At 56.9% G+C, this 14,145-nt stretch overlaps 1 long non-coding RNA gene across 1 annotated transcript in view; it reads left to right on the plus strand.

Annotated features, from left to right (window-relative positions):
• The first annotated feature begins 2,387 nt into the window (after positions 1-2,387).
• LOC113933495 overlaps positions 2,388-14,145 on the plus strand; it is a 36,569-nt gene continuing 24,811 nt past the window's right edge. The window contains exons 1-2 of the long non-coding RNA XR_003523367.1: positions 2,388-2,787; positions 4,516-4,613. This is a non-coding gene — a long non-coding RNA (uncharacterized LOC113933495). The remainder of the gene's footprint in view (positions 2,788-4,515; positions 4,614-14,145) is intronic.

Here is a 14,145-nt window from a genome sequence, read left to right on the forward strand (position 1 = left end):
CTGAGCTAGCATTCTGGCATGCAAAAATTAGGCCCAGCCCAAGGGCCTTGCCTTCCCAGAGCTCGGATTCTGGGTGGGCCAGTGGGATGGAATTCATATGCCCACACGAGATGTCAGATCGTAAACGTACCCTTGAGGCACGGACCCAACAGGTTGGGGCTTGGAGACGGAGAGAATTTAAGGTGAGCTTCTAGACAAGTCTCTTCTGCTCTGTGGGCCCAAATCCCTGCCTCGTGGACTTGGGCTTACAGTGAAAAGGAGCAGGGCGAGGCTCGGTCAGCTGGGAATACAGTTCAGAAGAGTGGAAGTCTCAGGAGGACTCTTCAAGGGGCAGAGGTATCTACTGGTGGAGACCCTGAGGCTGATTGGCCAGAAGCCCTGACTGTCCCCTCCTGGGGCTGTTCCAGATTCTGGGCCTGCCTGGAAGAGCAAGGTCTCCAACTCAGAAGGCTCAGGAAGCTGGAGATCAGGAGGAGAGGCTTGGGGCCGTGGCAGTCCTTCCGGGCCCTTGGTAGCTCCACGTGGATCTGGCCCCAGCTCTGTTGTGGCGCATCCAGCCCTGGCCACCCTCTCTGATTTGTTAGCTATGGGATTGGCAGAGGGTGAAATGAAGATCCCCAGCCTGGTGATTGCAGGAATTCATTACACACTTGATTATTTTTTTCCAACACCTACTAATGTCCTTCATGTTGGGCCCGAAGTTCTGGACCGCTTTCTTCTTACAGAATATTCAGGGATGGGGGGAGATGGGGGAATGTTCTGGGATTCCTCTGGCAGGAGCCAGCCACCAGCAGGCAGATGGGGAAGACCCGGGGGGCGGGGGTCGTCTGTGTGGGGTGGGAGGTGGGGAACGGCAGAGGGGGATTGGGAGATGGGAGTGGGCTGGGGAGGTCAGGGTTCACTTTTCCCTGAAAACAGCCCTGGGCTGGAAGGCCAAGCTCCTGGCTTTCTTAACACAAGTTACTGCCTTTCTTGGAGACTCAGTTCCATCATCTTGTAAAACGGACCACATTAGTGCTCGCCCGAGGATGGTGGCAAGGACAGAATGCATCATGGTGTGCATGCTGATATCTGGGACGGGCGGCAGGCCCCTAACAAGGGCTGCATCTGAGTGGCCGAATCTGTCTGAATCCCCCTGCAGAACCTGGAACAGAAGGCGGTTTTCCTGGCCAGGGTTTCTCTGCTCACTTGGCCAGGGTTTCCTTCCCTGGTGTTTCTGGTGAAATTTTACAATTCACAACGCTTTCCACTGCCTGACTCGTCATGAAGCAGGACCTTGTTTGATCCCTGCTGGGGGGGACAGAGGCACAGGAGGGAGCTCCCCACTGGAGTCTGACCAGCTGGCTCCCCGTGGGCTATAACTTTGTCCCAGTTTACTCATCCAAAAAATGCAGAGAAGTCAGCCTCCCTGATACGAAAGTAAGATATGTGTGGATCGGGGCGAGGGGAACAACCAGGAAGAACATTCAGAGACTTTTCTGTTTTGCTCTTGCCCCCCACCATCAGCAGCAACTGCCACGGACCCCCTCAGCAGCCCCACCACTACGGAGGCTCAAAGGAAGGATCTAGAATGCCCATGCTTATCCCAGAGGAAGCCAACAGACCCCGAGTGGCAGCCATAGCCCTTCTTGAGCCCCAGTGCAGAAAGCCGGTCCTGTCAGAGCTGCTTGAATTCCTGCAGCGTGACCCACCCTGTGACTGAGCCCCTCCGTCCCTCCCCGGCAGGAAATGCCTGACCTGCCCAGCCATGTGGAGGGAGGGACAGAAAATCCATGCCTGAATCAGGGAAGCCCTAAGGTGTGAATGTGAGGTTGCACCCTCCCTTTCCCCACACCTGACCGAGAGGGGGAGCGACGGTGGGCATCCTCCCCCAGAGCAGTGACGTGGCAAGGGGGGCAGGGGGGTGAGGGGCCCGTGGTCCTTCCTGCTCGCAGGCGGGAAGGGGATGCATCATCTGTAGAGAATTTCATAACAATAGTACAATCGATCTAGAGTTTGCTGTGCTCCTTATTATCACTGTGTGCTGGTGAGGCTACATGAGGTCAGTGATAGAACACTCCTCTGCACGGGGGAGGGGCAGTGCCCCTTCCCCCCTCTTGCTGCGCCCTAGGGGCACAGGCCCCGGGGAGGCTGGCAGCTGGTTCTTCTTCGCTCATGCGTGGTGCCCAGGGCTGGCTCTCCTTTCTGATTGGTTTAGCCCCCGCACAATGTGGAGGTAGAAATGCACTTGCCTGGGTCAAGGGTCACAGAGAGGTCAAAGTGGCAGTTTAGAAGGCAAAGCCCTTCTCTGCTTAGAACCCTCCAGGCGTTGCCCCTAGTGATATAAGAGGGAGGCGGGGGGGCTTGAGGCAAGGACTTTGGATTTTGTTACAATCACAGTGGGAAGCTCCAGGAGGGTTCTAGGCAGAGGAGGGCCATGATCTGATTTATGTTTGGGGAGAATGGGATAATTCAGGAAGCTGAAAGCCCAGGAACGGGCTCCGGTGAGACTTCAGGACAGCATTCTTTGTTTTTCCATCTACAAGGCTTTTTGGATGTCTGCTGTGTGCCAGGCTCGAGGCAGGGGGTTGGTGGGGTGGAGGTTAGCATGAGCGAAACAGAGAGGACTCTGCCTTCGGGGGGCGCACGGGCCCGGTGAGGGGAGACAGACATTAATTCGACCATCGTACCAACATTGACGACGCTGACCAGTGCTGGAAGGAGGGGCGAGCGTCCTGGAGCATCAGGGGAAGACGTTCTCGAAGGAGGGGTTTTACCAGAGATCGCAGGACGTGGTGAGCTAATCAAGTAGGTGTGCGAAAAGCAGGGCAGGAAGGTTGTCCAGGGGCCCGGAGGCCGAGGGGGACGAGCAGACTTGGAGAAGCTGCAATAGAGCCAATGTGGTTGGGAGTGTGGTTACAGAAATTTTTTTTTTCTCGTAATGAAAACTTTTAAGATCTACTCTCTTAGCGTCTTTCAAATACACAATATGATATTGTTAACCGTAGCTGTACAAGGCATCCCTGGGACTTCTTTATTTTATGGCTGGGAGCTTCTCCTTGTAACCCCCTCGTCTCCAGGAGAGAAAGAAAGCCACAGCCAGGGGGCCCGCCCGGAGTGTGGGGTGAGTCCAGCGGGATCCACGGACACGGCTCCCCAGTGGGCCCCAGGGTGCGGCCCTCTGGCACGAAGGCGCCAAGAAATACCACTTGTTTCTTCTACGGGCACAGTGACCGCCGCCTTTGGTCTTGATAAGTAGATTGTGTTGATTCATGGCTTTGGGCCTCAAGTCCCAAAACCACAGTCTGGCTTGGGATAGGTCCCTGGGGAGTAGAGAGATAGCTGGTCAAAATGCCGCCATGCATCATCTGCACGCTCTCAATCACGGGAAACCCTGTCGAGTTGGCGCCGGGTTTGCCTGGCCTTGCCTGGTTTTTCTGCTTGGCCCCTTGGGTGTGAGCACCTTTGCATGCAAAAAGCACCTGCGGGCAGGAACTCAGGCAGCTGGGCTGGGCGGGGACGTGGAGGCTTCCCACTCCCACGAAGCTCTGAGGAGGTTGTTGCTGGTGTGTGTGTGTGTAGTAACAGCTTTATTGAGATAGAATTCACATACCATGCAACCCACCCATTTGAGATGTACAATTTAATGGTTTTTACTATATCCATGGGGTCATGTGACCATCCCCACAATTTTATTTATTTATTTATTTATTTTTAAAGATTTTATTTATTTATTTGACAGAGAGATAGAGAGAGAGCACAAATGGACAGAGGGCAGGCAGAGGGAGAAGCAGGCTCTCCGCTGAGCGGGAGCCCGACGCGGGGCTCGATCCCAGGGCCCTGGGATCACGACCTGAGCTGAATGAAGGCAGACGCTTAACTGACTGAGCCACTCAGGCCGCCCCCATCACCACAATTTTAGAACATGTTTAGCACCCCCAAAAGAAACCCCAAGCCCGTTAGCAGTCCCTTCCCCCTTCCTGCCCCAGCCTGTAGCAACCACTAATCTGCCTTCTGTCTCTGTAAATTTGCTTATTCTGGACATTTTGTAAATGGGATCATCAAGTCTGGCTTCTTCTACTTAGCATCATGTCGATCTAGCATCGTGTTGATCTTCTACTTAGCATCTTGTTGATCTTTGAGTCTGACTTCTACTTAGCGTCATGTTGACAAGGTTCACCCGTGATGTAGTGTGTACTCGCACATCATTCTTCTGTACTGACCAATAATAGCGTGTCGCGTGGATAGGCCACATCTTATGCACATATCACCGGATGGGCAAAGGGGCAAGAATGATGCTGCTATGAACATTTGTGTGCAAGTTTTCATGTGATCAGAGGCTGTCATTCCTCTTTGGGTATCCACCTGGTTGGGGAAGAGCTAGGTCACATGGTAACTCTTTATTTAACCCTTTGGGGGAAACCTGGACTGTTTTCCAAGGCAGCTGCACCCTTTTTCATTCCTACCAGCGGCAAGGGAGGGGTCTGGTGTCCACAGCCTCACCAATACTCATTAGAGTCTGTTTCTTTATTACAGCCATCCTACTGGGTATGAAGTGACTTCTCATGGTGGCTCTGATTTACATTCCCCTAGTCATTATGTGGAACATCTTTTCACGTGCTTATCGGTCATTTGTATTTTTTTTTTAGAGAAACATAGATTCTGATCCCTTGCCCGTGTATTTCACTGGCTCATTTGTCTTTTTGTTATTGAGTTGTAAGGGTTTTTTTTTTTTTAATATATTCCAGGTAAAGTTCTTTATCAGGTATATGATTTGCAATATCTCAGGCAAGCTGTTGTGATTCCTGGCAACCATCCTCTGTGGGGTGGGGTCCTGCTTTTGTCTTCCTGACAACGGAATTCCAATGAGTAAATGTGGAAGGAGTGACGGGCTTGAGAACCACCATTTGGCAAATGCCGGGGTAGAAATAATTTCCGGTGAGAATCCTAAATAGGTGTTAAAATTGGTGGGCAGAGTATATATGAGAAGTGGGACATTTGCAGTTTTAAAGTACCCTCCCCGCGGGATACTTACTGGGAAGGGACAATAGCGACTTTACACTGGAGGAACTTGGCAGGCAGCATCTCAATCAAATGGCCAAGATTAATATCAACCATATTGGGACGAGCTGATGTCGTGTGCCACCTGGTATGACGCAGAGAAAGATACGACCTGTCTTCTGTGGATTTTTTTTTTCCCAAAATGCATACCCTGGATTGCATGGCGAGGAGACATCCAAAAAAGCCAAATAGGGGGGTGTTCTAGAAAAAAGTGGCCAGCACAGACATCAGGTGTCAAGGTCGTGAAAGCCAAAGGTGAGGAACTGTTCTGGATGAAAGGAGACCAGACACTCGTGACAACTGAAAGCAAGGTGACCCTCGGTTGAATCCCAGACTAGAAAAAAAGACATTAGGGCAACTATCTGGGAAATGCAAATAAGGTCTATTGATTAGGTAGTAGTAGTTTTCGATTTTTATCATATTCCTGTGGCCTATGTTGACATTTAGAGAATCTGGGTAGAGTAGATGGGGATTCTTTGTACCATCTTTGCAACTTCTTGGAAAGTCTGAAATTATTTCAGAACGAGAAATTAACAACAAGGACAACAAACTCTTGCTTTCAAAACTCCTTTAGGTTCCTGTCGCCTAAGGGAAGAGGCCCAATTTCCTAGCCAGATTGTCTCCCACCTTGCTGGTCTCACCCCAACTCACACAGGGTGGGCCTGCCTGTTACCCCGAAGGCAGCCGGGGGTAGGGGGGCGTCCTGGAAGGGTTTCGGCTGGGAAGGGCCGTGGGTCGAGTCAATGGCATCTTGGTGGGTGGATTCGACTGGACACGGAGAGGCCAGGGGAGGAGAGAGTTTGCAAAAGTCCAAGGGAGAGAGAATGAAGGCAGAGAGGCCAGACTCCAAAAACATTTGGGAGGTGACATCGGTGGGACTTGGTGATGGGAATATTCTGGCAGGGGGCGGGGGGAGAACCAGTGGGGGAAGCAAGGGTGAGGCCAAGGACAGATTCCATCTGGATGGCCGTCCAGCGTGCACAGGTGTTTCATATTCGTTCCTGCAAATGTGTTCTCCGTGCTTCCCCACCTGCTCTGAGCCTAGAAGGCTGACCACAGTGGATTGCATCCCTCGGCCTCTCTCTGGCTTCCAGGTATGTTCAGCCGATGAGAGAGCAGCAAGAGATCACAGGACAGGCAGAGAGAGAGAATAGGGTATCCCCCCAGTGCCCACTCTTCCAAGCGTGGCAATAGCCACGTTCATCGCCCAGCCATGGCGGCCGGGTTGTGTTGCTGCCTCCCGGTGCCCCTCAGTAGACGAGCAGCTGATCCTCGGCGCCTCGCCATCCCTCATCGGTCCTCTTAGCTCTCACCCTTGTCGGGGTCCCCTTACTCAATTTCTTCAATCCCCGCTTTGAGTGCGAGATCTGTTTCTTACCCGGTCCCTAGCAAATATACCCAGTTAACAATCCCTTTCCGGAGTTTCTCACTGCTCCTGTCATGTCCCCAGCACTATGAATGGCTAGTCCCCGGGGGAAGAGGGAGCTTCCATGGAGTTCCTCCGTCTCTCTGCTCCAGTCTGTGCTGAGTAGTGGAGGGTGGGCCCTTGACCGGACCAATTAGAGTCCTTCCCTGGGATGTTTCAGTGTGGAGAGATGCAGTCCCTGGTGCTGTTAGTGAGTGTTAGAGCCGAATGCGCCTTGGGCCTGCTGGTACCCTGCGCCCCGCAGCTACAGATGATACCCCAAATCCTCCCATGGACTAGGCTAGTTCAACTTGGTTTCCCATCACTGATAGTCAAAAGCATATGACTAATGTAACTGTTCAGCAGGACGGTGGGGTCCCAGTACAGACGGAGCTCCATACCGGACGCATCTGTCCCCGTGGGCTTGTACTCTGGAGCCGAAAGCCTCTCTGGGCTGGACACTGAGATTCGGGAGTCGTCTCACACAGTAGGGGAACTGAAGCCATCGGGACAGGTGAGCTCTGAAAAGGGACAAATTTGGTACCGAGAGCCCCTCTTCCTCCCAGGTGCCTGTTTCCCATGAGCGCTGTTTTCGGCTGCATGAGATGCTACAGCAGAGGGTCGCAGCCCTCACGGCATACTAGAAAAAGCAGACCAGTTAAATCTGTCTCCTTGGAGGTGGGGTCCGGACATCAGTGGTGTGTCAAACCTTCCAGGTGATTCTAATGTGTGTAGAGGAATCAGCTGCCCCTGCTGCTTTGGAAGGGGTGCTGAGGGCCTGGTTCCAGGAGGTGGTGGGTGCAGAGAAGATGCAGAGGGTACATCCTCTGTGCTTGAGGCTCCAGTGCAGGTGAGGAGCCTCCCAAGCCTGAAACAGCAATCAGAGAACAATGCAAGGCAGCCTGTAATTAACTGCTACGCTGCGTGCTGCCCACTCTCCGTTCTCTGGAAGCTCCAAGAACAGGGACACCGAGGGGACGGGGGAGCCTACTCTAATCCCACACGGTGCACAGTGCCTCAGGCTTACCACGTGTTTTGGGTCCATCTTCTCCCTCTGGGCGTCCTGGGTAGCACGAAGGGTCCACACCTTGATTGCACGGAGCTCGTGGGTGGTCAGTCATCTTCCTAACTGTAGAGCGCTGGGCACATGTGAGCTCATGGCCCTTGTCAGCGCACAGGGCGTGGTTGGTGGGTCATAGCGCTGGATGGAAGAGGCCCTTCCTAGGAGTGACCCGAGGACCCGCAGTCCCGCATCCTGCTCACTTTCAGTGTGACGTGATCACGTACGCTGTCGCGTGTAGGAGGCGGGTCCGGCCGGCTCCGCATCTTGTCCCTGGCGCGGCATCGGGGGGCCTGTGGCTTCCAGCATCCCCCGGACTCTAGATGCCGCCACAGCTCCCACCCCTGCTCACCTCCCTCCCTTCCTTCCTCCCAGGGCTGAGGTTGATTCAACCTGGCCCTGGAAGGGAGATCCCTTTCCAGAGCTCCCAGTCTGGTGGGGAAGGCAGACCCAACAACCAATGATTACAGGGCAGCCTGAGCAGGGCATCTTAGAGACGTACTGATAAGGGTCTGGTCCAGCAGCCTCTCACCCCCATGGAACCCCTTCAAGGCCATCCTGCCCATCACGTCTTTTTTTTTTTTTTTTTTTTTTTTATTTTATTTATTTGACAGAGAGAGAGCACAAGCAGGGGGGAGTGGGAGAGGGAGAAGCAGACTGCCCACTGAGCAGAGAGCCCGATGCGGGGCTCGATCCCAGGACCCTGGGATCATGACCTGAGCCGAAGGCAGGCGCTTAACCGGCTGAGCCACCCAGGCGTCCCCAACACATCACGTCTTTGGTGAAGCCCTACCTGGCTCCTCCACGTAGAGGGAGCTGCCCTTCATCCGTCCTCACCCATATGTGTCCTGCTGCCCTCCCCTCAGTGTCTCCCCACCTGCTCCTCCGTGGTGAACCCCTTAGGGCTTGCCCCCTGACCCTGGACTCCGTGAGGTATGCATCTGAGCTCCATTCACTTCTGGGTCCCTGGAAGGCAAGAGGTGCCAGGACCTGGGTTGGGTGTGAGGGCGGGTCTGTCCAAAGGGCTGAACATTCATCATCTTAATGCCCCTTAGAAGCGATTCCTCCTTGTTTAGGAGGGTGATCAGCCTCTCTCGGGGAGGAAATGGGACGACGGGGGCTGGACTGTTCTGCCTTGACAGTAGGCAGGATTTGAGGGGCAGGGGGAGGAAGGAGAAGCGGGGAGGCCAGGGCAGAGACGGCAGAGAGACATCTAGGGAGTAAGACTTTAATGAGGCTGCTATAATTGCAAAGCAGATCTTTCTGCCTCTCCAGCTGTCAATAAGCCTTCTACCCACACGGATGCCTGGTATGAGTGGGTTTGGGGATGGAAACTAAAGAAAAGGGCTTCCATGTCCTGTGTCCAAAGGGATGCACTCGACTTCTCAATGCTGCTCAGGAAACCGCTCTTGCTGCCGCGGGCCTTGACATCCGCACAACAAGCGTCCCTACAAACAAATGGAGAGGCTTAAATCTCCAAGATACAAATCACTGTGGGATGGAAGGGGGCCTCGAAGCCAGACGGTAACTCCAGATTTATTTCCCGGGAGGTATTTTTCCACTGAATTTGCTAAGAAACCCACGGTAGATGGAGCGTGCCCACCAAGCCCCAAGGCCATGCTGCTTTTCCCTCCCCTGGCTTTCAGAGCCCAGAGACGTCTGGCTTTTCCCACCCACTCCCTCAGTCACTCAGCAAACGTTCCCTGAGCATCTCCTGTGTGCCCAGAGCACTGAATGCCCAGAGCGGACCAGATATGACCCCTGCCCTCCGGGGGTCACCACCCAGTAGGGACACGGACAGATGTGTCCTTGGACAGTTACCGTATAGCGTGGAAGGGCATTGTCAGATGTGGCCCCTGGGGGCTCTGGGGGCACTGAGAAGGCACCTAGCCCAGAAAGGGTGGGGCTGGAAGCTTCCAGAAAAAGATCGTGAGAAGCTGAGTCTGAAAGGATGTTAAGGAGTTAGCAGAAGTGGTTGGGGGCTGTGGATAGGCAAAGGCACAGAGGGGCGAGCCATGCCCCCATACCAGTGGAGCAGACCTCAGGATCCAAAGCAGCCTCTGCTCAGACTCCCTGAGGCAGCCAGAATGCACCAGAGCCAGGAGCGGGGACCCGAATCCCACGGCAGAACCGCTGCGGTGGGCTCCCTGGGGCTGGTCCCCCCGGGGCTCCCACCCCCGTCACGGCGCTGCCTCCCGCTAGCCAGGATGGATTCTACATGGCGGCACCTGCCTCCTGGGCCACCCCTGCCCACCCCGAGTCCCACAGATGTGTGGCTGGTGGAGCCCAGGTCACATGATGAAACCCTTGCTGCGAGGGAGGCTGCTGGGGGCCGGCCGGCTTCCGTGGGAGAAGAGGGAAGGTGCAAGGTCAAAAGGGGGGGATTTCCCCGGATGGAAGAGGAGGGTCCAGAGGCGCTGGGCAGGCGAAGGAACGGTGTGCGAGCACTCTCCGAAGCCGAGGGGGAGGGCTGTGCTTGGTGACGGGGGCGCAGCGCCAACTGAGCCCTGCTGTTAAGGGTACCCCGAGGCCGGCCACAGGCGCCTTGACTTCCTCTTCTTTCATTTGTCCTTTCGCTCATTCATTGGGTCGATGACAGTTCTCACGTTCTGGGGGGCCCTGTGCTGGGTATTAGGGCCCCTGGGCTGAGTCACTTCCTGCGTTGCATGTCCCCCACCCCCACCCCCACCCCGGGAGCTCACTGTCTGGTGGGAGAGACCGAGGTAGGAGGCCTGCCCTTGGGATGCCAGGCAGAGTGGCCTGCGTCAGCTGCCCAAGAAACAAGGCCACCTGGCGCCGTGTGTCCTCCCGCCAAGGGTCCGAAAATTTCCTCCGTGGCTTTGCACGTGGTGTGGCGGGCAAGGCAGGGCAGGAGGACCGGAGGGCAAAAGGCCCCGAGGGAAGCCGGGTCTCCCCAAGGCTTTGCTCCAGAGCAGGTGACCCCAAGCTCACATGACGGCCCTGGCCACGTGGGAGCTTCCGGACCCCAGGGGCTGCCGGCAAACACATGTCCACCTTCATCAGCCTTCCTTTTTCTTTTTCGTTGTTGTCATGGTGACAGCTGTTGACCTGCCTCGGCGGTCCAAGGCGATGTGTGTGCACCAGAAATCACAAATCCCACGGAGGAAGTGCGCAGGGTCACGGGGGAAGGGTGGGCACCCGGCCCAGAGCCGTGATGAGCATTTGGGAGAACCCTCTGCTGCCCGCCCTGTGCCCCTTCCTTTTCCTGCGTGGTGAGGAGGCATGGGCATAGCGCCTGGGGAACCTGCCCCCGGCTTTTTCTGAGACGGATGCCATGACTCGTTTCCTCCTACCCCTTCCAAGCTTTGGGGTGCCCATCTGGAAAATGGCGGCTTCTCTCTGGAGAAGCAAGCACCCACGTCGTAGAACTTCATTATTCCTGCTCGCGCTTTGTTCGTTGTCTCCTGAGCCTGCAATGAAGTGTGTGCCACGGCCCTTTATAGAAAGAGCTATAACCGTGGATGTCCCCCCAATTCCCCCTCCATTAGACATGCATAGCCTCCTCCATCCTCAGGTGGCCTGGTGGCCCACAGGCATGGGATCTGAGGTGAAACCCCTGGGTATCACCAGCTTTGTGACTTTGGAGATACCACGTCCCCTCTGGGGCCTCAGTTTCTCATCTGTATAATGGGAATGCTATCACTCACCTGACGGGGGGAGGGGAAGGGCCTGGGCCATGTCCTGAGTCACCAGCTCACACCTGGGTGAGATTTGCCTGGCCCGTGAAGAGTGTTGGTCCCCACATCTCCCTTTCCCTAGAGCCGTCCCCGGAGGAGATGGCCCCCCGCGCCCCGCTCCACCTGTGGGAGCCCTGAAGCGCCTTCCCCAGGGAGGTGGAGACAGGCTTCTTTTAGCTCCTCAAGAGAGCAGCAACCATTCCTGCAAGTCAGAGGAGTTGAGAGAAACCGTGGAACCAAAATAGCTCTTTTCCATAAACAAAGCTGCTTTTCGTTGGGGGAAATGTAAACAGGCAGATGCATGAGGAGCTGGTGCCATCCGGCAGAGCAGTGGGGGAGGTGACAGTGGGAGGCCGGCCTGGTCTCGTGGGGGGCCCCTCACCAGGCAGGAGGCCGCTCAGTGCCCATGCGGCAGGGCCCACTGGCCACCCTCCTCAGGCTCCCGCCGCACCTGGTGGCCCTCTGGGCCCCTTCGGGCGGGGCTGGGAGCTCTCCTCAGGCCGGACGTAGCTCCTAGGGTCAGGGGAGCAGGGACCTCTGAGAGGGAGTGTGGTGGGCCGTCCCTGCCCCAGTGCGGACTCCTGTTCCCCGTCTCGGCTCCCCACCCTGGGTTCCCAGCGCGCTCGGCTAGCCTCATAGTTGGTTATCCTGTGCCATGAATCAGCCTCAGATCCCGTGAGTGTGTCTTACACCGGGAGGGATGTGTCAAGTGCAGGAGGGCTCCCTGGCGAGGTGTCCATGGGGCAGCGAGAGAGAGAGAGAGAGAGAGAGAGAGAGAGAGAGAGAGAGAGAGAGAATGAGAGTGTGTCCCAGCCAGTCTGCCTCCACTCAAGGTGCACGGGCTTGGGCCTCGGGCGTGTGGAGCCCCCACAGAGACTCCTCGCCCGGGCGCCAACAACTCCCGAAGGCCTCTGCGGAATGGGCCCGTTTCTGGGTTGGCAGCTGTGGCTTTACTGAGACCACAGACCTGTTTTTGGCCAGGGGTTGGTGGTCCAGCCTCAGAGTGCTGAGCTGTCCCCTGGGAGGCCAGTCTGTCAAAGAACGATAGAGAGTTCTAGAGCCAGATGGAACCTCGACCATCACACTGAAAACACCATACAGGACCCCCGTTGCACCTGTCTGGGACTGTGTGTGAGAGAGATGTTAATTATGTCCCATTTACAGATGGGAAGACACGGCCCGGAGCCGTGGGGGGACCCGAGCTAGAAGCCCATCCCGGTGGCCGGCCTGCCTCCGTGGCGGTTCTCCACTCTACCATGAGGCCGTCTCTTATCCAGAGAAACTGAGGTCACTGCTTCCTTTTGCAGGGGTGGAAACAGGAGCCCAGGGATGGTAAATAACCTCCTCAAGATGACGGGGCAAAATGAAGGGCAGAGCTGGGCCTGCCCCCGTGCCTGCCCGCCAAGCCCCAGGCCAGGGTCCTGCCTGCTTCACGGCTGTTGCTTTGTTTGGGGCCAGGGAGGTCTGGGACGTGGGAGGGCAAGCAGGTGCCTGGGAGGAAGGCGGGCTGAGGTGTTGGGGAGGGCGGCGGCTGGGGGGGCTCCCACCTGCCCAGGGAGCGGAGGATGGCTGCCGCCGGCCCTGCCCCATGGGAGCAGCGTGTTCCCTCATCTGTAGAATGGGATGATGATGGTCCCTGCCTTCGTGAGCCCCAACTGAGACCCAGGCGCCAGTCAGAGGAAACTGTCCACGTCCTCCTGCGCAGCCTCTGTGTGTCTGAGCGTGGTGATACGCGGCACTGGGAAAACAGCCTCCGGCGGAGGGGATGCGACCGTCCTGCCGATGGGTCCCTGCCCCAGGACAGGCACCGGAGGCCGGGTTGGGGCCAGGCGGATGCACTTCCTGTGGGGAAGCTGGATGGGGACAGAGGCTTGGGGCCTGCAGGGAGTGGACAGGACTTGCCTGCAGCCCCAGCAGGTGGGTAGGTGCGGCGGGGGGAGGGGGGGGCGGGGGAGGCTGCCGTGGGAGCCCGGGAGGGAGGTGGGGCTCAGAGTGGGGGCGAGCATGGGCAAAACCGTGGAGGGACAGGCGTGGGCTGTGTTGAGGGCTCCCCTGCCTCAGGCCCCGGCTGAGGGGGCTGGTGGGCCGGGAAGGGCCACCCTGGTGACCCTCCAGGTGGGCCAGGAGGTGGGATCAGCGGGGAGAAGCCTCTCTGGGCAGGAAGGAGTCTGAGTCCTGGAGTGGAGGCCAACAACCCCCTAAAACCATTTTCTTGACTCGTGTGTCCCCTTGGGAGCGTCTCCGACTGGCTCCAGAAGGTCTGATCAGAGCAGAGGACTAGTGTCCCTGCTGGTGGAGGGACATGGGACCAGCTGGGGTCCCCGTAGGGGCCGACTCCCACAAAGACCCCAGAGTCTCCTGTGAATCCCTCCCCACCCCTGCGGCTCATTTCGGAGAGGGGCCTGCTGCCCGTTCCTGTTCTCCCAGCACGGAACCCAATCTTTCGGGCTCTGCTCGCAAATGTCCTCCGGGCCCACACCTCCTCTGCCTTTCCTCCACTCGCTCCTTCTGGCCATCGTCCCCCTCTGGCTACTGTCCAGCTTCCCGGTCATGCTCGGTGCCTCCCGCCTTCCTGTACCCTCCCCTGGAGCTCTCTCCTTGCTTCTTGCTGCCAGATGGAGCCTAGAAAAAGGGCTCAAAGCCCTGTGGTGCGGTTAGACTCCCAGAGTCAAAGACCTTCTGTGGCTCCCCGGTGCCCACCCAAGGGAACCCACATTCCTGGGGCCCCCCCGCCTCAGGCCCCGGCCTTGACCAGATCTGTGCGTTCCCCACGTGGCCTGTGTCATGTTGTCCCAGCACAGACTCCTACTCTTCGGCCCCACATTCCTCCCTGAGCTCTCACCAGATCCCGGGCCAGAGCCCTCTTTCCCAGAACACTTTGCAGATGTGTGTGCTGGGGGTGGTGGGCATGGAAGGGAGGGGAGGGTCAGGGGGAGGGTGGG

The sequence above is a fragment of the Zalophus californianus genome, chromosome 10, assembly GCF_009762305.2.
Source record: "Zalophus californianus isolate mZalCal1 chromosome 10, mZalCal1.pri.v2, whole genome shotgun sequence".
Classification (NCBI taxonomy): Eukaryota; Metazoa; Chordata; class Mammalia; order Carnivora; family Otariidae; genus Zalophus; species Zalophus californianus.